This window comes from Cavia porcellus, unplaced genomic scaffold, assembly GCF_034190915.1.
Source record: "Cavia porcellus strain 051 isolate PalLab524CR breed Dunkin Hartley unplaced genomic scaffold, mCavPor4.1 scaffold_2, whole genome shotgun sequence".
Taxonomy (NCBI): Eukaryota; Metazoa; Chordata; class Mammalia; order Rodentia; family Caviidae; genus Cavia; species Cavia porcellus.
Genome location: NW_026947485.1, coordinates 40,017,799 through 40,042,549, shown reverse-complemented (window position 1 = coordinate 40,042,549; position 24,751 = coordinate 40,017,799). Strand labels below are relative to the sequence as shown.

Below are 24,751 nucleotides of genomic sequence, written 5' to 3'. Positions count from 1 at the left end.
CAAGTATGAAACACCTAGCCAGGACCAAGAAAGCAGAGACAGAACACAGTATGGTCCATGGTTCACTAGTCACTTCTCTGTCACTGGGACAGATGCCCAACACTCACAATTTAAAGGAGGAGAGCTATGTTTTGACTCACGGTTTCAGTGTGTGCAGTCCATCGGTGGTTGGCTTCAAGGTAGAAACTGCGTGGTGGAAAGGCATGGCCAAGGAAAGCCACCCCAGCCCTGGCAGGCAGAAAAGAAAGAAGAGAAATGGGGTCAAAAATATTATTCTCCCCCATAGAGGTAAGGTGAGGCTAAAACAGGATAACAGAGTGATAAGCACACAGCACAGTGCTCAGGGCAATCCTCATGAGCAAGCCAGCCTGCGTACAGCCTGGGTCTGGGACAGGGCTCTTCACCTTGGCAGTGGGTAGTGGGGAAACCAAAGATCAAATACCTGAGAAAGCAGAGTCTTTCTTTTCCAAGTGGCCTGCACCACCGGGAGAAACTGGCACCCGACCTCTGCCTCCACCAGTTGTACTCAAACATGTGAAGCCCTTGGAAGATTGAACTGTGTATTGCAATACATAGGATAATGAAGTAAAAGTTTCTCAGGGTACCTGGCTCTCAACAAGCACTCAATAAGTGGTAATGATTTTTGTATGTACAGCACCCACAAGCAGTTTTCATGCCATCTCCCAGAGCAGTTGTGGTCTCAAAATTGAGGTATAATTTGAATACTACATTGTATTGACAAGAGCGACTTCATTAACCACTTTGGTTCAATTTTACTAAGGAGAAGAATTCTATTCATAGGTCATTCAAAGACTTTTCCAAGCCTTTCCCATATATTAAACCTCCCTCAATATATTGTTTTACTAGAGAAACAGATATAACATAAGATGTACAAATGTATAAGAAATGATAAGATTGACTTATGACAGTCGGCCACAGAGCTGGACAGGAAAGCGCACAGAAAGGATCTGCACACTGGAGACCGAAGGTTTTGGTCCAAGGCCTAGAGCTCACTGCAGTGCCCCATTAAGTCCATATCAGGAGGCCAATGGGTCTCTGTCAGAAGGCTGAAGGGAGTCTATGCTGGAAGTCTGAAGGATTCTCAGCAGAACTTGAAGCATCTTCACCAGAAGGCTGAATAGTCTACAACAGAAGCCAGTGAGTGCTCTGGAAGCCAGGAGATGACATACAAGGTAAAGGCGAGGACTGAGCCCCTGTAAAGAATAGAAGCATATGTGTCCTTCCTCACTTCCCGTTTACACCATCCAGGAGACAAACCACCTTAGGTGGGTCTTCTGCACCCTAGGGTGTAGAATTGCTGAGCCAATTTCATTAAACTCCTAAACCTCTCAAGTTGACACAGTCAGTCAACCATCACAACCCAACAATGCCCCCAACAAGAATGACTTCCTGCCAGAACCCAGCACATTCCAGCAGCTGGTCTTCCCTCTCTGATACCTCCTGATGAGGACTCCACTCTGTGGCTTTCCTAAACTTCACCCTTTGCACCTTCCAAATGTCTTTTTTTGTACCATGGTCAAAGGCATGGGCGACCTGGTGCCAGAATCCACTCTGACCCTGATTGCTGATAGCAGGATTCAGATCCTCAGAACCTGCTTAATACCAGAAAACAGGGCTTTCGTCACAGGTGGTCCTAACCCAGCAATGATGAGCCACATGATGCTGGTGGCGTCAACTCTGTGGCATCTGGACCAGAGTGCTTTGTACCTGACTCTCCACGTGCCTCCATCTATACTGGCTGAAAGCTCCTTCAGCATTTTCTGATTTTCACATCCTCTGAGATCTTGCTGAGCACACAGGGAGACTCAGGTAGAAGTTGCTTTGTGTCACTTTCTGCTTAAAAGCACTTTAAAACTCATGTTATGGAATGACCTGCTTTGTACCTTCCAAAGAGCAGGCTTTGTAAAGTCAGTGACATAAAGGGTCAGTTTACAATCTAACCTTGTCAGGGACCTGGTTGCTAAAGGACCTTTCTGTGGAGATTACTGATAAGAAACTCAACAAAGGATAAGGCTGACACAGGAATTCAAGAAAAGAAAGTCCTCCTGCTGATTCTGAAAAAGGCAATCAGGAGTTTCAACCATTCTGGAAACATCATACTTCACTATAATTTTTCTGTCTTTCTATCTGCAGACTAAAAAGTGGAGCTAGGACAAGGAAAATCAGGAGAAGCCAACACCTTCTTCAGAGAAGTTGTAAGGGATCAAGAGAGAGTCCTTAATGAGACATCAAAAATCAAGGCTGGCGGGAAGCTGCAGACCTGAACTCTGGTCAAATCTGACAGTACCTAAGAAAGCTAAAATATTCAGTCTGTTGACTCTACTGAAGTCTAGAGAGGAACCAGGACTAAATAAATAAAGGATGAAAGCTCTGGTAATTAAGGTATCAACTTTTTCTTACATATTTATATTTCTTTGAATTTAACTCCAACTGTATATCTTGTTTCAAGTTAGTATTTGTTGATATCTTAATTTGATATTCTTTGTTCTCAGCTATTTTAATAAAAAATTCTACTTAAATTTATATAAAGGACATCAATGCCACTAGAAATGAATGCTTTAATTATTATTGCCTTTGGGGAGTTCAGCAATTCCAACCTGGCTGGATCCTTGGTGGCATTTTGTTCCAAGGACAGGCAAGGAGTTTCAAAGGAAATAAACAATTTGTAAGGTGCTGGTGATGCTGACCTATGAAATTCTGATCACTGCCATAGTATTTGATCAATACTTATGAACAAACCACACCATGGAAGAAATAAGTCTGAAAACACAGACACTACTGTTGAAGATACTGGTGTTGTGCTTTGTTTAGATGTCCCCCCAAAGCCTCATGCAGTCATGGAGGCAGATGAATCTAGTGTTTGTGGTTGATTTGTTGTCTAGTGCTGGGACTGGCAGTGTGAATGCTGCACCCACCCAGGGATGGGTAGCCAGCATGCAATGTAAGGGAAGGAAGGAGGCTGCCTTTCTCTTTGGCCCGTCCACTCTTGTCTCTTACAGGTACCATGAACAGCTGCCCCTCATCCATGCCACCCTGCCTTGGGACCAGCTGAGTATAGACTGAAACCTCCAAAAACTAAGCTAAAGAAGGATTTACTTGCTTCACTTTGGGAATCGAGTACTTTATCTCAATGAGAGAAAAGTAATCAAGACAACTGGATAATAGTGAGAAGGCCAGACACAACATTTTTCTGGGGCAATGTTGCTGTGCTTTAGGTCAAAATGGCAGCAAGTGATCCCACCTCCACTGGGTTAGCTGGAAGAAACATTCCTGCAAAATGCCCCCAACACAGCACTGAGTTCTGCAATGTGAAGAGTGGAGGCCTCTGTGCAATGTCAACTCAGACCCACTGGAGATTCTGAGAGCCTAAGGGAGAAACTTGGGACTCGGGTATTTGGGGGCAACCCTCTTGGTTGGAAGGTGTAAAAAATGAAATACTGGAATCCCAAAAGATATATCAAACTACTCTATAGCACAAATTTTTGTTTCTCCTCAAAGATCCACATTCTCACCAGCATTTCTAGACCTCTTTGATTATTTGGGGCCACATGGCTGGTAGGAGTGGCAGATCTTGCTTCCAAGATGAGATATGGAAGAGCTTCACTTGAAATATCAACTCACTCTTTCCTCCTGATGCAGGGGCCATGGAGCCACATGAAATGTCAAAGGAGGATATGCTGTAGAGACTCCACACACCTAAGCTAGACATACTGTGAACACACAGTAAGCCTGGGATACGTAGAGCCCCTGTGACGTCAGAGCACATTTGTTCCTGAATCTTATGCCCCACCTGGTAGAGTATACACACACCTCAGTTCTGAGTAGTGCCTGTAATCAGACTGGAAGACAATAACACCTCTGCCCACGTGTAATCCTTAGGATGTCACTCCTCTGTGTGTCATTATCCAAATTCAGAGACACGGATAAATTGACCTTTCTGGTATGTCATTCTCTAGTTTTGTGTGTTTGAAAATACTAACTGAAAAGTTACTAATTGTCAGTAACTTCTTATTCACCCATCTATTTACCCACTATCCATCCATCCTTTATCCATTCATCCATCCTTCCCACATATAAGTTCACCCTCCTCCTCTTCCCATCCATCCATCCATCCTCCTGTCCATCCATGAATTCCTCTATCTATTTCACCTGTTTCCTTATAAAGAGAGCTAAGACAGCTGAAGTAGTGTTTCAGACTGAGCAATTTGTTTTGCCTTCCCTGCATCCCCAAGAAGATTCTAGGGATCCCTTACTTCAGTGGTTAATTTTTGAATCAAACTGTCCAGAACATAGTGCCCAGACAGTTAAAAACATTTTTCCAGGTGTTTTTATGGTATATGTGTTGGGGTGTTGATAAGGGTAACATTTAAATTTCTGGGCTTTGAGGAACCAGATTGTCCTTCACAATTTTTTTTATTGTTGTTGTTGTTTTTCTAAGAGAAAAAAAAGACAGAAGAAGAAAAACAAAAAGCAAAAGAGACAAACCAGAAGCAACAACAACAAACCCCAAACAACAAGAGTATAGGTTTTCAAAACAACATGGTAAGAACCGGGCATGATGGTGCAAGTCTATAATCCCAGCACTCAAAAGGCTGAGGCAGGAGGATTGTTGTGAGTTCAAGGCCAGCCTGGGCTACAAAGTAAGTTCAAGGCCAGCCTGAACTTCATGGTGAGACCTTGTCTCAAAAAGCCAAAAAACATGCAAACAAAAAACAAGATGACAGGAATTTAATAATGGTCGTAATACTGCATATTGTTATCTTCAGAAGGGCTGTTTAGATTACCAGATACAGACTTGTAAAATTGATCCAATCATGAATATTAACTATTCTTTTCCAAGAACTAATATAATTATTAGTATAGTCATTTTAGCTATGTTATGCATATATATACAAGTTTATGTCTTTTTTCCTTCCTTCTTTTCTCCTTTCCCCCATCCCACTTATTTTTTCTCTTTGAGAAATTTCTTACCCTTACATAGTATTTATTGTAGATTTTGGATCATATTTGCTCTTTCAGTGTCTTACATTAGGGAGACAATATGGTATTTACACATGTGAGTTTGATTTATCTCACTTATGAATATGGTCTCAAATCGTGTTGTCCTTTACAATGTTGGTGGGCCTTATCCAATCAATTGAAGGCGTAAGTAGAGCAAAGCAATCTGACCCTTCCCAACTAAGAAATAAGCCTCCAGCAGACCACCTGCAGACTCAGACAGGAACATTTGTCTTTCTGGGTCTCCAGTTTGCCCTGAAGGTTTTGGATTTGTCAGTCCCCAAAGTCATTGCAAAAGGCATTACTGATAAATGTCTTTATGTACACATGTGTATGCACATACACACATACAATTTCGAGCATATTGGTTCGAGCGCTTTGGTTTTGGGACATTAGGACAAAGCTCCTATGACCAATCTTGCCCTGAGTCATAGCCACCTTATCTCTTTGGGTCCTGCCTCCATAGTGGAGACTGCACCTGGCTGGAGAGCTCCCCAGTGGGGCTGTGGCACCAAGTGACCAAGGAGGAGTCTTGAACCATGTTACCCAGTCCAACCTTTGCACCTTCACCAATGGCCTGGTGATGGTAAATACCTTTCTCTCCTGTGATGCCAGGTTGCTGAGAGGATGCACTGAGAATAATGTATAAGAAAGTGCTCGAAGAATAGAAAGGCGCTATCCAAATATAGAGTGCTGTTACACAACATTCATTCATTTCACAAATGCACTCTCTGCCAAGAACTGTGCCGGGGGTGGAGAGCCAGGGAGGGAAGATGCAATCTGTTCTCAAACTCTTGGTCGTGGTCTTGTGGGTGAGACAGACAAATAAATAAGGGATTAGAATAGGGTGTGGCAAGTACTATAGTAGAGGCATGACCAAGGTAGGTGGGAGCCCTGACAGGAGCTCTTCCTCACTTGGGGGAGTTGGGAAGGCTTCCTGCAAAAGGCAACATCCCTGAAGAATGAGCAACACTTAGCAAGACGAAGTGAGAGCAGATGGATTCCAGGCAGAGACCTTCAGGTGTGGCCAAGGGAGCAAGGGAAGCATGTTTGGAGCAACAGCTCACCAAGTTCTCATCTGGGAGAAATGGGAGACAGGGGCACGGTCCAGAGCCATGAGGAAGAGAGCAGGTCAACCCATCACCTGGCCCCATCAATCCATCACCCAGCCAGGGTCCCTCCTGTTTGCAAACAGGATCAGAACCAATCAACTGCTAGGATGACAAGCAGAACCATGCAGAAACTCCTCTCCCTACACTGCAAGAGCATGCACACGCCTGTGACATGCAGACATGCACACAAGCAGTTCATTCGCAGAGACACACACAAACAGCATGCTTAAGTGTCAGATCCCACCCTGGATTTGCTAGCAGAAATATAAAAAGGCCTGCATGCCACATGCTTGCAAGCACACACTAGCTCTCAAGGTGCTGTTTAGACTCTGCCAGCTGTCATAGCACCTCATCATCACCATCCTTCCCACCACCTCACGTCCAACCTGCCCAGAAGCACCCCCGGAACCCCATCTCCTGGTGGCTCTGCCCCGACTGTTTGCAACATTAACACTCAGGGCCTGAGTGGAGCAAGCCATTCTGGAGCTGCTTTGCAACCCCTTGCTCCATCCCCACCCCCCAATTCTTTTCTTCTCTGGAGAACACTCAGCAGCAGAGGCTAATTTATGAAGTCCCTAAAGATTTGAACTTTCCACAGAATTGGCAGCAGCTTCTAGTGGGTTAGAGTCTAATTGGAGTAGAGCAGAAGCCGTGAGCGATGCTGGGCAGGGGAGGGAAAGAAGAAGCCACGGCCTGGAAACCACACCAGGACTCTCCTGTCTGCAATCCACAGATTCTCTTGTCTGCAAGTTGCTGAGACACCCAGACTCTGCATGTTGGGGAGGGCACCAAAGGTGATCCAGAAGTCTCAAAAGGCAAAGGGGTCAGAAGCTCTGAGATTGGAGGGACCACTCAGCCTTGCTAATATTCACCAAATGCACAAACTACCCAAATGCTGAATGTTCCTAAACACATCCAGTCTACCCTTGCTATCTCCCAGGGCTGCAAGATCAAATTCAGCTTAACTCGACCCCTTGGGTTTTCTTATGTTATAGCCAGCTGCCCCTGGAGCTGGACAGTCCTTTCCCTGGTAGGTGCTACTTGAAGGCCAAAGTTGCCATCTGTAAGGGCAAATAAACATTAAAAATGAGAGGCGTAAATAACAGGAGAACTCCCACCCCCATAGCACTCCCTCTTCTGAGATCACTTGCTTTAGAAAGCTACTTAATTGGAAGTCACTCTCTGAAATATATGTATCTCTTAAAGACCTCAGTAAGCCCCTTTCCAATTTCAACCCTTCTTTCTCAGACACCTGGGAACCTCTCCTTTGAAGAAATTGTCAAGAAAGTTAGTGTCTCCATCCTCAAGGTTTTAGGGGAGGAGAGGAGCCTAATTATGTCTCCCACTTCCAAAACTACCTCTTGCCATAAAGAGATGAAAAGCCAATTTTTCTTTTGGATGAAGGCAATTAACAAGCACTGAGGGTGTAACTCAGAGGAAGACAATTTGCCTGGTGTGCTTGAGGCCCTGGGTTCAATTCTCAGCACCAAAAAAGAAAAGAAAATGCAATTAGCAAATGCAAATGGCCACTCAAATAGTAGCCAGGTAAATCTGTCTCTGTGGCAAACGGTGCTGCCATGTCTTCCTACCTAGAAGAGTGATTGTTTATCCCGAGACGTGTAAGTAATGGATTGGATCTGCTTGGCTATGCTGAGATATAATATTCCTCTCTGTCTTTGTGGACACTTGGTAGATTGCCCGTGATACACGTCACATTCTGTTGGATGCTTATTCAATAATAAAAGTTTTTCCTTCTCTTCTGCCTTTGTGGGGAGCTCTGGTTTGAAGGGAGATTTTGTCTTTAATTGTAATTGCCCTCAGTGCCTGCGCTGTCCTTTAGCAAGAAGTACAGGCACTGGGGGAGAGGAAGGGAGAAGGGTTGCATAGGTTTGGGCACCACTTCAGAGAAGCACCTCAGTCCACCCAGACCTGGGGCTGGCCCACCCGCAGCTCCAGCCTGCTTCCTCCCAGAGCTCTCTCTCTCTGCCTTCACCTACACCCAGTGTGCACTGATGGTTAAACTTTTTTTGTTTCCCCCTCAACAACTCTGTCTGCTCTGAATAGGGGCCAGGTATGTCCTGGGCCCACCATGGAGGTTCCCAGATTCCATTTTCTATTCCCTAAATTCTCTTGGAGCCCGCGGTGAACCGCGTTCACCTGGAGCCTCATTTGTAACATTTTTAAAGATCACTTTTCCAGGCAAAGACTAAAGTGTGCTGTGCGTTTTCTGTGAAGAAAGATTATGTCAAGTAAATTTGTCAACGCATTTGCTGGAAGCATTGAGTTGACCCGAACGCCCAAATGAATCCTTTCTGAACGTTTGGCATCTCAGCACAGCGGGCTGTCCTGTGTAGGTTTTGTGTGTGTGTGTGTGTGTGTGTGTGTGTGTGTGTCCCCGTCCTCGCTGTGCTCCCCACGGTGTCGTGGGAGCCCACAGAGTGCTGGTCCATGTTGCTCTGGGCTGTGTCCTGACTTGGAGAGGCAATTTTGTTTAAATCCCCAGATTCTAATTCTTAATGCTGACTGCACTTTAGAGTCATTTGGGGAGCTTCCCAAGCCTTAGGCTCTTTGGAGCCCCTCCTCTCCTCCCAGAGTTCTGCCTTCACTGAGAGACCAGGGCACCATCTGTCCTCAAGCCCCTGAGACTGTTGAGGAGACTCAGAGCAGGAGCCTCTGCCACTTTCTCAGCGCCTGTGAGTTCAGAGTCCCGTCGGGTGAAGGTGTGAGACCAAGGCCTCTGCAACCTGGCTGCCCTTCACAGCACCTGGGGAAATTTTAAAAATTCTGATGCCTGGCACCAAGCCCAGCTATTCTGACTGAGACCTGGGCACTAGGAATCTGTCTGCAGCATAGCCAGGGTTAAACTTGCCCAAATGAAGGAAAGAATCTTGGCTTCTCACCTTGTCCAGGAATAAAACTGGGCTCTGCTGGGTAGCTTTGAGCAGCTTAATTGACCTCTTTGAGCTTCTGCTTTCTTATTTCCAATATTTGGATGGTTTTAGGTACCTTGAAAGTTGACTGCAGCCTGGCTTCCTGCATCAGTACAGCCTGGCCAACTATCAATAATTTTTCCTTGTCAAAAAGTACAAATTTAGCTGGTCATGGTGGCATATTCCTATAATCCCAGCTACCTGGGAGGCTGAGGCAGGAGGATCCCAAGTCAAGAGTAGCCTGAGCAACTTACTGTGATGCTGTCTCAAAAAAAGAAAAAAGCTGGTAATATACAATGTGTAGCTCAGTGGTGGAGCACATGGGAGCCCGTGTATTCAATTCCCAGGACCAAAAAATAAGTATCAGTAATTAACTATGCCACCAGCTGGGCATTGGGGCCCATGCTTATAATCCCAGCATTTGGGAGACTGAGGCAGGAAGATCACCATGAGTTTGATGACAACCTCCACTTCATAGTGAGATCCTAGTTAAAAAAAATAAAAATGAAAATTAAGTAAGCTACCAATAAAAATTCAGCCTTATTAAAAAGGTGCTGCTTCTGGGGTCATGGAAAAGAAGATACAAAGGTCTGCCTGTTTTCCTTGTGGACTCCTGAGGTATAGTTAAAATCCCGCATGCTAGTTACTATGGTAAAGCAGTGAATTCGCTGTAAATAATCAAGTTCATATCACAGTATTAATTAATATGAAGAAACTTAGTTCCTATTGAATTGAGCCTTGAACTGAATGTCAGATCATATGGGTTCAAGGCCATTTGTGTGCCTTGATCACTCCGCTAAATTTTAGGTTACAGTTCCAAAAGGTAGGGTTGAAAATGCTGCTCTGAAGACTGCAGTTCCACAGTGCATTCCTGCTGTCGGTGTCAGCAGGCGGAAGGATGGAGCTTCACAGCACTGCAGGGTATGTCTGAATCGTTAGAAGAGTGACCTTTTCCTAAGCATGCCCCTCCATCACACTTTCTGAACCTGCTGTTAGTGCTGCACTCCGCCAGGTGTAGTGAGGGATAAAGCTGGAATAGCTACCGCTTCTACCTGCCCACCCACAGATGGATTGTGGTGGGAAAGTTCAGATGAGTCATGTGTGTAATGGACTCTAGCGTGCAATGGAAAGAGATCTGTCTCGGGTTCAGGTAGGCTTGCCAGAGGAGGAAGTATGCGAGCTGTGCGATGCGGAGGAAGCGCGAGTAATGGGCGCGGAATGCCTTTCCAGTGTCAAGGGTGGTAAAGAGCTCAGGATGTGAGGCAGGTGAGAATCGGTTCCTGGAAGTCTTGAATTATTTTAAAAATACTCCTAGGGGTGACCTGATGGTCAAGAGGTATGTATATTTTAAGGCTGTGTGTATGTGTGGTACTAGGGATTAAATCTAGGGAGTACTCTACCACCAGGCTACATCCCAGCTGTTTTATATATTTTTTTAACTTTAATATAGGATCCTGCTAAATTGTCCAGGCTGGCCTCAAACTTGTGATCCTCCTGCCTCAGCCTCTGAGCAGCTGGGATGATAGATGTGAACCACTGTGCCTACTATGTGAAGGCCTTTGGTACATATTGCTCAAGCATCCTCCAGAAGGAACATTCCAGTGTAGAGTGCAATGCCAGCTGCTTTGATCTGCAAATGCAGGTCAGCTAGGTGTGGAGCTGTAAGTTGGAGCAGAGTCTGTCCCATCAGCTCAACAAGCATTTACCCATCACTGGGTTGGGGTGGTATGCAGGGGTGAGTGCAAATTCTGCCACTGGGAAGCTCAGTTCACTGGCAATGACAGCCCACAACCCAGCAGTCAAGTGGGCAAACCTGGGGCTCCCCTGAAATCAAAAAAGTTTTTGAACTGGAAAGAGCCTGTCCATTCTGATTCTTCCTCTGTGTGGCCGTTCACTCACTTCCATGGAATTATTCATGTGGTTCCTCCCGGTCTCTCGTGGTCCCCTGAATGTCCTAGCCGCCACTTTCCTTTAGTAGTGGAGGGATTTCCAAGGTGCTTGGTGACCTTGCCCAGCTCCCAGCTTTCTACAAATGGCTTAGCTGTGTTTTTATCTCTGGGAGCTGTGTTCTGCAGCCATGTCCCAGGAACCCTTGCAGTTGGCATCTGAGGCCTCCATGCACGCCTATCTGTTGACTGGCATTTAGAGATGATCCTAGGGAAATATGCACGAATATTTGTAGAGATTTACCTGTAAGATTATGCACTAGAACTGTTCATGAAAGGAAAGAAAATCATTGAAAATGATCTACATTTCCAACCACAGAAATTGGTTAAATAATTTATGGCATATTTATATACTGCAGACATTGTGAACTACAACATGGAAGAATATTTAATAACATGAAAAGAAATGTAAGGCAAATGCAAAACATTATGTACTATATGATGCTATTTCTGATAGGAAAATGTATACACATATAAGGACACAAAGCTGAGAAAAAAGTTTAAATCAAAAATACAAAACATTTGTGATTTCAGAGTAGTAGAATTATAAGAAATTTGAATATCTTCTTTGGGTGTTATCTACATAAAATGTGCATCACTTGTATATCAGAATACAAGATAACCCTTTTTAAAAAGTGACACCTTTAAGGTAAAGGATAATGATTCCCATTTAAGACTCATGCAAAAGTCATGCTACCAGGTGAGGTAGCATATGCCTGTAACCCCAACATTCTGTGAGGCTGAGGCAGGAGGATCGCAAGTTTGACCCCAACCTGGGCAATTTAGCAACTCAGTAAGACACTACCTCAAAAGGGGAGGGGCTGCGAACTAACTATCTTTCTATGAAGACACTGGGTTGACCCCTCCTGGACAAGATGACATGCAGGTGGGGGCTGGGAGCCACATCCCTGGGGAAAGGCCTCCTTCCAGAGACAGCAGCTCAGCCATGCCCTCTGCACGGTGCCATGCAGCCACCTCCCTGCTTATGCAATGGCACTGCAGGGAAAATGTATTTAGTAGCCTCTTCCCTGGGCAGACAGATTTTCTGACTCAGCTCCACTACAGACCATAATGGCAAAAAGCAGAGCTCAGGCCCTGTGGTTGCAGAAAGGATGAATTGTTTCTGGCCACTGCGCTCCACTCAGCTGAGCAGGCACATTGGAATTCCTTCCCCGCTGGCTGCTCAGCCCATGCAGAGCAGGCTGTGCCATGTGCCTCCAACACTGTTGCTCTGATGAATAATTAACACTGCAGAGTGCTTCACTTGTAAAAACCCAAATGATTCATACAACAGCTCTGAGAGGGGTACTGTAACACTTCCACTACAAACGAGGCAATAGAGGCAGAGAAGGTATAAGCCATGTAGCCAAAGTCAGATGCCAATAAATTGCAGAGACAGGATTCAACCCAGGCAGTGTGGCCCCAGCGCCAGTCCTTGGAAACACCATGCCATGTAGCCTCTCTGGCTGACAGCTGCTGTCATTGTTGTTTTCACAGTGATTCTGGGTTTTTCCTCAAAGACCGAGCAACTTCAGGGTGTGCACTGTGTCCTGCACGCTTACAGGACCACACAGGACCTTTCCAGGGACTGTACCCTGGGCAGTCACAGCTTACCTTCTTTGCTACTCCAACAGCAAGGAAGCAGGTGAATTTGTTAAATAAGACTCCAGCCATTAGAGTAGAAGCTCGTGTGCAGGTGATTATGAGACTAGGGAAGCCTTACCGTGTTAGATATCAACTTTTTGGATGGTTTAAGATTTCTTCCTCTTTCTCCAGAGCATCTGCCCAAAAGTCTGTTCGGCCCCAGATTCCTGGATCCAGCTTTACAAAGGCTCATGGCCCAAGGTCTTCTGCTCCAACAGGAAAGGGAGAGCAGGTGAGGAAAGGAGCACACAGCCTAGAGTGGAGCCTGCTGCATCTTTGACTTCTTGGCTGTTTTTCTTTCTTTGGGGCTTCTAGGCTGGATTCCAACCCAGGATGTAAGAGGTTATTACTATGTCTGGGCAGATCAGTGCAGACATATGAGCAGGGCTTATCTCAGCATGGTGGGACTAGGGATGGCTTTGTTCATGGCTTTGCTTCTCTGCCTTTTCTAATTTTCTGCAATGAACATAATTATTTAGGCAATTAAATAATTAAAAGAGGCAAAAGTCACTGTTTTTGCTTCATTCCTGTAGAACCTCTTGTGTTCTGCAGGCTGCTAAGCTCCAAGGTGCTGTCTATTTCATGTGGATTTCTCAAGGCCTTTGCACCACCAAATTCGATCCCTAGGTTTTTTTTTTTTTTTTCTTCCATCCCCTTCAGCCATATACTAACTTGCTCAATACCTTGCAGATTAAAGAATGTTGCACAGTCCTGATCCTCTGGTTTCATGAAAAGTCATCTTTATGTCCTTGTAGATGATGTCTGTGTGTTTCCATGGTGATTCTGGGGTTTTTCTCAAAGGCTCAACTCCTCCAGGGTATGAGCTATATTCTTCATGCTTATGGGACCATGAGGAACCTGGCTCCATCCTGGCCCCTCAGCTGGAGTTTAGCTCCATTAACTGCTGAGCATCTACAATTTGAAAGTCCAAAACAACCATGTTGACAATGCCCATCTTAGTCCCACCTTCCCCTTCACCTTCAATCACCTCCTCAGCTTCTTGTCTCTACCAGCACGGGCAACGCTGGGCTCTAAGCGTGAAAGTTGATGGCAGTACGACTGCTTTTTCCTCTTACATTAGTCAAGGTACTCTCTTTAAAATGTCTTTTGGTGGCACATGCCTGTAATCCCAGCACTTGAGAGGCTGAGGCAGGGAGAATGGTTGTGATTCAAGGCTAGCTTGGGCTACAAAGTGAGTTCAAGCCTGAACTGCGTAGCAAGACCTTGTCTCAAAAAGACCAAAAAAAAAGAGGTCTTTTGGATCTGAGTTTGTTGTCTGTTTCTTCAACAAAATACCAGAGACTTAGAAATTTACAAAGAATTAAAGGTTTATTCCCTTGTTGTTCTGAAGCCTAGGAGGTGATAGTTTACTTCTGGTAAGTCTTTTATTGCTGTTGGGGACTCTGCAGCATCTGGGGTGGTACAGAAAAGACTTCATTTAACAAGGGAGAAGATATGAGAGACAAAGGTTAAACTGGCTTCTGTAACACCTCTAGATAACCTATTAATCCATTAATGAGTGGATTAACCCATTCATCTGTCCATAATCACCTCTTTAATAGGTGTTATCTCACAGTGGGAATTAAATTTCCCCGTGGGTTTTGGTAGAGCGACTCAATTGCGGAAGAATCTGTCCATCATTCCTCCCACTGCTCCTTGCCCACACTCCAGACCTACTGCTGAGGGCAAGGACTCTATCTCACTTGCTCTTGACCCTTTAGGACCTAGCCTGGTGTTAGTGTACAGTGTGCCACCCCATATAGGATTGTTGATTCTGTGAGCAAATACACGAACAAATAGGTAGATAAATAATGACTTATAATTAATCACCTTGATGTTAATTTTCCCCATCAGTCTTTTCTGTATTTTACTGCCAGGTGACCCCTTCCAAATAGTGATTTGACCATGTGAATACCTTCTGGTGCCTTTAATAGCTCCTGTTGGTTGTCAGGTTCTCAGAAATTCAGTGCCTGTCTTTTTGTAAAGAATCTTTTCTGTCATTCCCATCCTACAGACCAGGCCCCTCAGTGTCCTTTCAGGGCATCCCATGGCAAGCCCTTTGCTTGTCTAGTTGCCCTTTGCTCTTTTCTGCTTGATAGCTCAGTCTCTGTGCTGACACTTACTGTTGGCTTATTGTTCTCTGAATGTATGGACATTCTCTCCCATGATATACTGAGTACAATAAAGGTCCCAATCTGTTCATGCCTCCCTGGGTTGCTACTGAGTAGTCTCCTTCCATTGTGACCCTGGGCTTGACCATACAACTTGTCTTGGTCAATGGGAAACAGCAACTATGATGCTAGCAGAGATGTAAGAAGTGTTTGCACATTGGAGTTTGCCTTCTTTTGTGCTCTTGGGAACCCAGCAACTGTCGTCATGGATCCAAACCCAGGCTAGTGCTGCTACCCTCATCAACTCAATTATCAGCCAGCCAACTACCAGACACCCAAGTAAGGCTGTATGCTGATCCACAGAATTAGAAGATAAATCAGTGGTTGCTTCTTTAAGTTTTGGGGCTGGTTTATAATGTAGCTCATGATAACATAAGACTGTATTTTCTAACCACAGAAATAATGATACAAAGACCACATTTTGAGATTTTTCTTGTCAACAGGTGTCCGGACAGAGGCAAAAAAAAAAAAAAAAAAAAAAAAAAAAAAAAAAAAAACCACTCACTAAACTTTTGGGTTTAGTTTTCATTATTTTGCTTAAGAAGGTCCAGAGTGGAGGGAGAAGAATGCACAAAGAGGCAACACAGGAAAAGACCAGAGGAAAGTGGGAAAAGCAAACACAATGTTTTACAACCAACACGGATTCTTCCTGGAGACAGCCCACAGAGTCCAGTCAAGAGGCAGCAATCTGCAGCACTAGCAGAGACCTGATGGAAGCTGAGACCGTTTGTCCAAGAAATCAATTGGCTCCTTTGCCCTCTCCTCCTTTATGCACATACACATACCCCTGGCAAGGTTGGTCCAGATGAGAGTATGGCCAGGAACTGTGTATGCCCTAAAGATGAGAGTCTAGCTTTCTTATTTTCCTAACACCCCCTGGCTCCACCAGTCAATAAACATTTGGGAAACTGAGGCACAATTAGGCTGAATGAACTACCCTGATCATCAAATCCTTACCTCCTGAGCCAGCCCTGAGATCTTTTCATCTTGTGAGCAGACCCCACCTCGAGGAGGAAAATAGCATTCTAAGGATCTTGTGGCTTTATATCTTTATAGATTGAGCCTTTAAACTCTCCACTATCAGGAGCAGACCTTTTCTACAAAAGAGTAGGTATGGGTGAGTCAGTGATGGTTACAGGTGTGTCTGTCCTCCCCAATCCTCTTCTACTAAAAAGTCTATTGGAAACTTAAAGCCTGAGCCAGAACTACCCAAGCAAAGCAAATGAGGTGGAAGCCAGAGTTGGGAGGCATCAACTAAATGCAATAGGTCACTCACTGATGAATAAAATCATGAGGCAGAACTAGAGAAAGTTGGGAAATAAGTGAGACACAAGAGAGGTAAGTGGCCTCATGGTGGACTATCTGTCCATCTGCAGTCCAGCTGGGTGGCCTGGCTTCCTGGCCATGCTCTGCTTTATCAGACTGCAGTCTTTGCCAGACCTGGCAAGAGTGTTAACCTAAAGTCATCATTATAGTTAGTTGGGCATTTATTCCATAGATAGTTATTTAGGGCTTACTGAGTACCAAACATGTTTAGTTAAAAACTAAACATGCAAACATTTGCTCAGAGCTTCATTTAACAGTCTATGGAGCCCTTCTGGACTCAGAGACTGGACAGTCTTGACCTACAGGAAACTCCCATTCTCATGATGGAGACAAAAACATAAATTCAATCCTGGAACAGAAAAAGGGTATTAGGACAAATCTGAAGAACTCTAAATAAAACATGGACTCTGGTTAATAGTAAAGTATTGATATTAGCTCATTATTTGTGACAAACACACACTAATGTTAATAGAAAAAAATGGAGTTGGGGTATATGGGAACTCTGTCTCATTTTGGTAACTTTTCTGGAAGTCTAAAATATTATACAATAAACAATCTTTTAAAAATACCTGGGTCATATGGAGTGCACATGTAGTTCTAGAATGGTAGTCAGCATGGATCAGAGCATGCCTTTCTGTCAGTCACTGGCTAAGGACCACCTCCCCATCCATCTGTAAAGGTTCTGGTCCTACCTATAGTCTCACTTCTCTAACTCCCAAGCAATAGCCACAAAGTTTGTTCTTGAGGAAATCCCCAACCTTCAGTAAATGTACACTTTTGCTGCCTTTTCTATGTCTGGTCCAATCCATTTTGGGGACACCAAGAACCTGAAAGCAAGCCCCATGGAACTTTTCATCCAATAATAGTTCCAGCTACTTAGAAAGCTGAGGTGAGAGGGTTACTTGAGCCCAGGAGTTTGAGACTTGCCTGACATTAGAAAGACTCTCTCTAAAAAAACAAATAGGCAAAACATACAAATGATAAATTAGCATTTAATTACCCAATCAATTGTAAGTTTTGTTTGGTGTTATGCATAAATAGATAGGGAACTCTAGGAGATGATGACAGGGAAAACATCTTTCATTAGCAAAACTCAGACATGCATCACACAACAGGTACTACATGCTTTGCATCAGTCACTAGGTCAGGCTGGGAATAGGGAGGTGAACGAGACATGATCTTTGCCCTTAAGGAGCTATTCTCTAGGTACATCCACGCCAAAAGAATTACACACACACACACACACACACACACACACAATTCTGGAACATATAGACACACTATTTGACTGAATTATCTAGTTGTTGGCCTTAGCTTCAGGCCTATGTAGACCTACAGATAAGAACTGAAAAGCATCTTTCACACTCAGAAAGCTTCTTGAGATTACGTGAAATCACACTGGAGCTCTAACCCTCTCTTGCCTTCCTTCTTCCTTGACAGAGTGCCACCTGTCATTCTGCAAAGCCTGGGTATCTATGAGGCCACCTTCTGATGATGGTACACCTCATGGCTAATGCCATTAGCTTGCCATGGTTATCAGTTCAGGACTACAGAGACCCCTTGACTGAGAATGGTGGCATCTTATGATAGTTTCATGCATGCGGAAGAAGGAAACGTAAAGATGAAGACAGGCCAGATAACCAGGCCTATGACTTTGGGGGCAAGTCCTTTGAGCACTCTGGATCTTGGGCTTCTTTGGATACCATCAAATATGACCAAATACAACCTACTCCACCTCTTGTCTGGGTTATAACAAAACCAAATGAGATCATGGTAAGTATTTTTATAAGCACAGAAGTGTTATTCAAATTCAAAGTGCTAGAATGACCTTTTTATAAAATTGTAACGATCGGGACTCAAGGAAAAGCAATTTTTAAGTCTTACTATTTTATGATGAACTTGAGTCTCTCAGAAGTGTGACAGTACATTATAGATGAGTACAGTGAATACTACATGTTTTATACCCAAGAGCCACTCCTCTCCTTCCATGCCCATGGAATCTTTCTCCACTGTCACTTGCTCAGACTTGCATTATGCATTTGGAGTGTATTTGTGGAGCACCTACTACACATCAGGGACCATGAGACAGGCCTCCTCTCATCTGTCTAGATCTTCTCCAGCCCAGGGGAAGAATTCTCATTGGTCTAAGTCAGTCATGGCAATCCTATTCCACTTTGCCAGGGATTTACTAAGGATGAGCGTATGTCCCAGTCTGGCCTGCCTCAGCCCTGCCTTTCCTACGCTGTGTGGCTGTCATGTATGAGGAGTAGCATTCCTCTTGGGACTTCAAGGCTGAGCACAAGGACACAAGGGAAACACAGATCAGAAAGAGAAGGATTCTTGAAGATGCCACTGGGTTCCCACACCCACCTCCCTCCAGGCTCCTGCGTAGAAGAGATAACTAAATATTGTTAATGTTTAAACCACTGTTACTTGCTGTCAATTGCATATGCAAATTGGTGCAATCTCTAAGGAATAGAACTTGGCAATATTTCTATTTTGAATGCGTATACCCTTTGACTAAGTAATTCTACTTATCAGAATTTCTCCCATAGATATACTCTCCCAGTGCTCAAAAAAGTAATATTTAGATATATTAATTGCAATATTATGTATGTAACAATATGGTTAGATATAATATGGTGCATCCATAAAATGGATTACACACTTACTTTAAAAGGACAGGCACAGGTCTATGTACACTAGCAAATTAAGGGAAAGAAGTAAAATTAATAATGATTAAAGTCAGATGACAGGCTCATATTTTTCATGCCACTTTTTCTTATAAATGTATTGTGGAGATTTCAAATTTTCCAAAATGAAAAATTTTAAAGTTAAGGGGCATGAACTGTAACATGATTACTATGTCTTCATTTGTACATGTGTGCCTTTTTAAGAGAAAACACAACTATAAAGGATAAAAAGATAGTAAGATATGATATGTATATGTCCCAATATTTTCATTATGTATTTCAAACAATGTTAAGAAAAAAACATTTTTAAAGAATAAAAGGAAAATCATTATAACCAGTAATGTCAAAACCACGTTCAAATCTAACCACCTCTATGAAGTCTTTCTCTCCATTACATACATACAGTGATTATAGAATTTGGTGAAGTTTTTAGGCATAAGTATCACTTACCTACATTTAAAGTTAATTCTAGGCGAGACTATTAGCTATGCACAATAAATGATCACAACTGTTGAATGAATAATGTATTTTAACATTTGACTTTTAATAAATAGCTTATTAAGCAACTCAGAGGACTTACTTGAAATAAAATGACAACATTTATTTTAAAAAATAATACCCCTGGAAGGCCATGACAAAAACTGGTAATAACAGTTACTCCTAAGGAGAGAAGAAAGCCTGCGGAAAACTGAGTCTTCATCTCTTTTTATGTCTTTCAAACTTGTTTTTAACCCTATTATTTAGTACTTATTTTTAGAGTAAACAATATTTTAAAAATCAACCAAATGCAAAAACAAGTTTATGAACAGATAGCCTACATCCTCACATTATGATTTCAAGCATTGCTTGCATGCAGGCTAGAGCCCTGTGGGTCTCAACTAACCTAGTAACCCCTAAAAGGTAACCTCCCTGAGGCTGCCAAGCCTTACAATAAGCTGTCTTTCCTTGGAGCACAAATACAAAGATGTTGAGGACAACAAACAACTTGGTTATATACAAGCACTACAGTCTATAGATAAAACGTAAACAAGGGCTGGGGATTTAGCTCAGTGGCATAAGCACCTGGATTGCAAGTGCACGGTCATGAGTACAGTCCCTGGCACACACACACAAAAAAAGTAAACAAAACAAAACCCCACCTTTTCCATGGAATGTAAAAGACTTCTTTCTTAAAAATAATCCCAGGTTGTTGCAGTCTCACTGTTTGAATCCCTACTTTATATGCTCCACTTTAGTATCTTGAATAACTATCTGTAAGAGGACAGTATGTAAGCATCAACTAGTGATTTCTTACTGTTTACTTTTGTTTTGAATGTATTATTTCTACTCATTTTCTGTTTTGTTTAGTCTTTCTTTAAATAAAATTTAAAAAAATTTTTTTTAAATCCCAGGTTGAAAACTTCAAGAGAAAGAGATAACAATCATAAGCATATATGCACCAAATATAGAAGCTACAAATTATGAGACAAATATTAATAGATATGAAAAATCAAATAAGCAATAACATAATTATAACAGCAAACCTTAATAACCCACTGTCACAAAGAGATCAACTAGACAAAAAAATCAGCAAAGAGGGCCAGGGATATAGCTCAATGGCACAGAGCCTACCTGGCAAGCAAGAGTTATGAGTTCAAACCCCAGTACCAAAAAAAATAAAAAATCGGCAAACAACAGAACTGAATCAAACCTGTGGACAAATGAACTTAAATGTCTACATAGTTTTCTACCCAACAACATTAAAAAACACATTCTTTTCAGCTGCACATGGGACATTCTCTAAAACTGACCATATCCTAGCCCATAGAACATGCTTAAGTAAATGCAAAGGAATCAAAATTATCCAGTGCATATTATATGACCATAGAGCAATGAAATTGGAAATTAATGGTAAAAGAAACTGCATGAACTCCATAAACACATGGAAATTAATACTCTCCTGAACAATCAATGAGTCACAGATGAAATTAAATAATATCTAAAATAAAACAAATACAATTTATGGGAACCTGTGGGATGCATTGAAAACAGTCATAACAAGGAGATTCATAATGGTGAACTCTCACATCAGAAAAACAGAATGAGCACAACCAAACAACCTAATGCGGCACCTCAAGCTTCTAGAAAAAGAAGAGCAAATCAACCTAAAGCCCATACAAGAGAAGCAATTATAAAGATCAAAGCAGAAATTAACACAATTGAGAAAAACAATGCAAAGAATTAAGGAAAGAGTTGATTTTTTTGAAAGAGTGAATAAAATTGATAAACCCCTATCCAACTTTATAAAAAAAACCCTCAAATCCAAGCAATAAGGAATGAAAATGGTCAAATCACTGCAGACCCTGTGGAAATTCAGAAGATCATCAATACCTACTTCAAAAATCTTTACTTTCAGCAGTTGGAAAGCACAGAAGAAACGGACAGATTCCTAGAAATGTATGAACTACCAAAGCTGAATCAAGAAGGTATAAAATTCTGAATAACCTGATATCAATTAATGAAACTGAAACATAATAAAAAATTAACAACAAAGAAGATCCATGGTCTTGATGGATCCATGGCTGAATTCTACAAGAAATTTAGAGAAGATTTGATGCCAATACTCCTCCAACTCTTTAATGAAATTGAAAGTGAAACAATTCTCCCTCACTCATTCTTGGAGGCAAGTCTTACTCTGATATGAAACCCAGAGAAAGAACCAACCAAAAAAGATAGCTACAACAATGTATACAAATCAATAAACATAATACACGATATCAACAGAGCCAAAGACAAAAATAACATGGTCATCTCAATAGATGCAGAAAAATTTTTTTGTTTTGTTTTGGTTTTTTGGTACCAGGAATCAAATTCAGAACCTACCTTGCACTTGCCAGGTAGGTGCTTATGCCACTAAGCTATATCCCTGGCCCCAGAAAAATATTCTGATAAAGTCTAACACTCATTCATGATAAAAATCCTACAGAAAATTGGAATAGATTGTCTTTACTTCAACCTGATAAAAGCCATCTATGACAAAACAACAGCCAACATCTTACTAAATGGACAAAAACTAAAAACTTTCACTCTAAAATCATGAACAAGACAAGATTGTCTACTATTACTACTCCCATTCAATATAGTTCTGGAAACACTAGCCAAGGCAATCAGACAAGTGAAAAATAAAAGGAATACAGATAGGAAAGGAAGAAGTTAAATTATCATTATTTGCAGATGACATGATGCTTTACATAAAAGACCCCAAAAACTCCACTGAAAGACTTCTAGAACTAATAACCAAATTCAGTACTATAGCTGGATACAAAGTTAGTACTCAAAAATCAATAGCATTCCTGTACACAAACAACAAACTCACTGAGAAAGAAATTAGTGAAACCACAAGCTTCACAATAACATCCAAAAAAATGAATTACTTAGGAATCAGTCTAACAAAGGAAATAAAAGATATCTACGTGGAAAATTACAGCACTCTGAGAAAAGGAAGTTGAAGAGGATATCAGAAAATGGAAAGATTTCCTTGTTCATGGATAAGAAGAACCAACGTAATGAAAATGGCCATTCTCCCAAAACTGTTACACAGATTGAATGCAATCGCTATCAAAATATCATTAAGTACCTCACAGATCTAGAGATATCATTCCTAAAATTCATCTGGAACCAGAAGAAATGTAGAATAGCAAAAGCAATCCTGGGCAACAAAGATAAGGCAGGAGACGTCATAACCCCTGACTTGAAATTTTACTACAAAGCTACTATGATAAAATCAGTATGGTACTAGCAAAACAAAAACAGACGTGCGGCTCAGCACAACAGATTAGAAGATGCAGAAATAACTACAAACACACTCAGTCACCTTATCTTTGACAAAGAAGCCAAATATGTTTACTGGGAAAAAACCTCTTTAACAAATGGTGCTGGAAAAACTAGACTCATGTCTATCACCATGAGTGATAGACTCACTAAACTAAAGTCAAAATGTATAAAAGATCTAAATAGTAAGACAGAAACAATAAATCTGCTGGAAGACAAAGCTGGTAGAAATCTAGAAGATATAGGAGTGGGCAGAGAGTTAATGAGCAAAAACGAAACTGCACGGGAAGTATTTCAATGAATAAACAACTGGGATCTCATCCTATTAAAAAGTTTTTGCACACCAAAAGAATTCACCAACAGTGTGAAAAGAAAATCCATGAATTGGGAAAAAATTTTAGCCAGCTATCCCTCAGACAAAGGGCTTTTATTTAGAACATATAAAGAGAAAAAATCAGGCCCCCCAAATTCAAAGACCCAATCCAAAAATGGGCATCTGAGATGAATACACATTTTCCAGATGAAGAAATACAAATAGTAAATAAATATATGAAAAAATGTTCAACATCATTGGTCTTCTGAGAAATGCAAATTAAAACAACACTGAGATTCCATCTCACCCCAGAAAGAATGACTATCATCAAGAAATCAACCAATAACAAATGCTGTTGGGGTTGTGAGGAAAAAGGAACCCTTCTCCACTCTTGGTGGGAGTGTAGACTGGTGCACCCCATCTGGAAATCAGTGAGGAGATTCCTCAGAAAACTAAGATTAGAGGTCCCATTTGACCCAGCTATTTCTCTTCTGGGTATTTTCTCTGAAGAATTAAAAACATCATATCATAGTGACATATGTGCACCCATATTTATAACAGCACAATTTGTAATAGCTAATCTTGGAAACAATATAAATGCCCATCAACTGAGGAATGGATAAAAAAGATGTGGTATTTTTATATAATGGAGTACTACTCAGCTATAAAGAAGAATAAACTTGAGGCTTTGATAGGTAAATGGACACAACTAGAGACTACTTATAAGTGAAATAAATCAAATTCACATGCATAAACATCATTTTGTCTCTCTGGTGTAAAAAACTAAAAGAGTAAATAAGATACAAAATCTGCAATAGATATTGAGAAAGGGAAAGAAACTATTCAAAAGAAAAGAACAACTGGGATGGGGGAAAGGAGAAAAGAAGGAAAGAAAAAGAAAAAATTCATATGATAGCCAACATAATTATACTACTAATTTCTTCTAGTTCATTGAAAAGATTGGTCTGCGCTTATATTGATTGATCAATTTTGTTTGCCTGTATCTTGTAATCTGAGCAACTATTTTAAAGACAACCATATGCAGTGTATTAACTATTGTCAATTTCCTGTTACCTTGTTTTGAAATTTTACATCATTGTTTTTTATTTCTTCTCTCTCTCTCTCTCTCTCTCTTTAAAATAACATAAAAATTAAAAAATAATAATCCCAGGGCAAAGGGGTGTAGCTCAATGGGAGAACTTCATACATATGAGTCCTGGGGTTTGATCCTTAGCATCATGGAATAAATAAGTAAATATTTATTAACAGCAAAACAACCAGGTTCAAACAAAGCAACTAGTAAGACATGCCTGAGACATTTGAGGAAATTCAATAAGACTCACTCTATTATGATGCTAAAGAATTGCTATTGTGTGATAATGGTCTGGTGGTTATATAAAAAGTCTTATTTTTTAGGAAGTCCTAAAGTATTTAGGGATGGAATTCACGTTTGCAATTGGCTTTGAAATGCTTTTGCCAAAAATAAATAAATAAATCAGCAGATACAGGAAAGAACTGCTCTGTGTGGCTGAGAGTTATATTTGTTATATGATTGTTCACTTTTCTATATGCATGATATCTTCATTTATACTTCTTCAAATGAACAGGGCTATGAACAGGAGGTGTTTCCATGAATAAGACAGGCCCTATGTGGTCTTTGGGGAGGTCTCCATTAGGATGTCTCAAGTACAATGACAGCCACCTCCAGGAAGGGTATGAGCCTCCTTTTCCGTGTTCCCTTCACATCATCATCTCTGCACATGTATCTTCCCAAGTTACACAAATCT

At 41.7% G+C, this 24,751-nt stretch overlaps 1 long non-coding RNA gene across 8 annotated transcripts in view; it reads left to right on the top strand.

Moving 5' to 3' along the window:
• Window positions 1–24,483, top strand: part of LOC101788241 (uncharacterized) — a 69,620-nt gene extending 45,137 nt beyond the window's left edge. For 7 of the 8 annotated variants that reach the window (XR_010044917.1, XR_010044918.1, XR_010044907.1 and 4 more), the window contains 2 exons: window positions 2,155–2,403; window positions 3,021–7,891. This is a non-coding gene — a long non-coding RNA (uncharacterized LOC101788241). Of the gene's footprint in view, window positions 1–2,154; window positions 2,404–3,020; window positions 7,892–17,588; window positions 17,922–20,232 lie in introns of those variants that run through there. The other variant, XR_010044909.1, reaches the window with a different exon arrangement.
• Window positions 24,484–24,751: the final 268 nt, after the last annotated feature.